The sequence below is a fragment of the Mus caroli genome, unplaced genomic scaffold (genome assembly GCF_978045245.1).
Source record: "Mus caroli unplaced genomic scaffold, Mus_caroli_1 scaffold_250, whole genome shotgun sequence".
Lineage (NCBI taxonomy): Eukaryota > Metazoa > Chordata > Mammalia > Rodentia > Muridae > Mus > Mus caroli.
Window position 1 is genome coordinate 163,232 of NW_028227505.1, and position 2,251 is coordinate 165,482.

Genomic DNA, 2,251 nt, shown 5'->3' on the forward strand with positions numbered 1-2,251 from the left:
GAATATTTAATTTTCCACGTTTTTCAAGTTTTCTTGCCATATTCAGTTCCTACAGTGTGAATTTTTAATTTTCCTCGTTATTCAGTCTTTCTCACCATATTCTGGGTCCTACAGTGTGAATATTTAATTTTCCACATTTTTTAGGTTTTCTTGCCATATTCTGGGTCCTTCAGTGTCAGTTTTTAATTTTCTAATTTTTTCAGGGTTTCTCGGCATATTCTGAGTTCTACAGTGTGATTTTCTCATTCTACATCTTTTTCAGGTTTTCTCGCCATATTCGGGGTCCTTTATTGTGAGTTTTTAATTTTCTACTTTTTCAGGGTTTCTCACCATATTCTGGGTCCTAAAGTGTGTATTTTTAATTTTCCACCTTTTTCAGGTTTTCTAGGCCTATTCTGCATCCTACAGTGTTAATTTTTAGTTTTAAACGTTTTTAAGTTTTTTTTCGTCATATTCTGGGTCCTAGAGTGTGATTTTCTCATTTTCCAACTTTTTCAGGTTTTTCTCAGCATATTCTGGGTTTTACAGTGTGAATTTTTAATTTTCCACGTTTTTCAAGGTTTCTTGCCATATTCTGGGTTCTACAGTGTGAATATTTAATATTCCACGTTTTTCAGGTTTTCTGGCCATATTCCGGGTCCTTCAGTGTGAATTTTTAATTGTCAACGTTTTTCAGTTTTTTCGCAATTCAGGGTCCTACAGTGTGAATTTCTCATTCTCCATCTTTTTCACGTTTTCTTGCCATATTCTGCATCCTACAGTGTGAATTTTTAATTTTCCACGTTTTTCAGTGTTTCTCACCATATTCTGGGAAATACAGTGTGAATTTTAATTTTCCACCTTTTTCATGGATTCTTGCCTTATTCTGGGTCCGACAGTGTGTATTTTTCATTTTCACCTTTTTCAGGGTTTCTTCGCATATTCTGAGTCCTGCAGTGTGATTTTCTCATTTTCCTCGTTTTTCAAGTTTTATCGTAATTCTGGGACCTAGAGTGTGATTTTTCTCATTTTCCAACTTTTTCAGATTTTCTTGCCATATTCCAGGTCCTTCAGTGTGAGTTTTAAATTTTCTACTTTTTTCAGAGTTTCTCGCCATATACTGGGTCCTACAGCGTGTATTTTTAATTTTCCACGTTTTTCATGGTATCTCGGCATATTCTGGGTTCTACAGTGTGAATTTTTAATTTTAAACATTTTTAAGATTTTTTTGTCATAGTCTGCGTCGTACAGTGTGATTTTCTCATTTTCCAACTTTTTCAGGTTTTCTCGCCATATTCAGGGTTCTTCCGTGTGAGTTTTTAATTTTCTACTTTTTTTAAAGGGTTTCTTGCCGTATTCTGGGTCCTAAAGTGTGTATTTTTAATTTTCCACCTTTTTCAGGGTTTCTCAGCCTATTCTGCATCCTACAGTGTTAATTTTAATTTTAAACGGTTTTAAGTGTTTTTCGTCATATTCTGGGTCCTATAGTGTGATTTTCTCATTTTCCAACTTTTTCAGGTTTTCTCGGCATATTCTGGGTTCTATAGTGTGAAGTTTTCATTTTCCAGGATTTTCAAGGTTTCTTGCCATATTCTGGGTTCTACAGTGTTAATATTTAATTTTCCATGTTTTTCAGGTTTTCTCGCCATATTCAGGGGCCTTCACTGTGAGTTTTTAATTTTACTCATTTTTCAGGTTTTCTCACCATATCCTGTGTCCTACAGTGTGAATATTTAATTGTCAACGTTTTTCAGGGTTTTCGCAATTCTGGGTCCTACAGTATGATTTTCTCATTCTCCATCTTTTTCAGATTTTCTCGCCATATTCTGCGTCCTACAGTGTGAATTTTTAATTTTCCATGTTTTTCAGTGTTTCTCACCATATTTTAGGAAATACAGTGTGAATTTTTAATTTTCCACTTTTTTCATTGTTTCTCGCCATATTCTGGGTCCGACAGTGTGAATTTTTAATTTTCTAGTTTTTTTAGGGTTTCTCAGCATATTCTGGGTCCTACAGTGTGATTTTCTCATTTTCGACGTTTTTCAAGTATTTTCGCAATTCTGTGTCCTAAAGTGTGATTTTCTCATTTTCCACCTTTTTCAGGTTTTCTTGCCATATTCCGGGTCCTTCAGTGTGAGTTTTTAATTTTCCACTTTTCTCAGGGTTTCTCACCATATTCTCGTTCCTACTATGTGAATTTCTCATTTTCCAACTTTTTCAGGTTTTCTGGGCATATTCTGGGTCCTACATTGTGAATTTTCAATTTTCCACG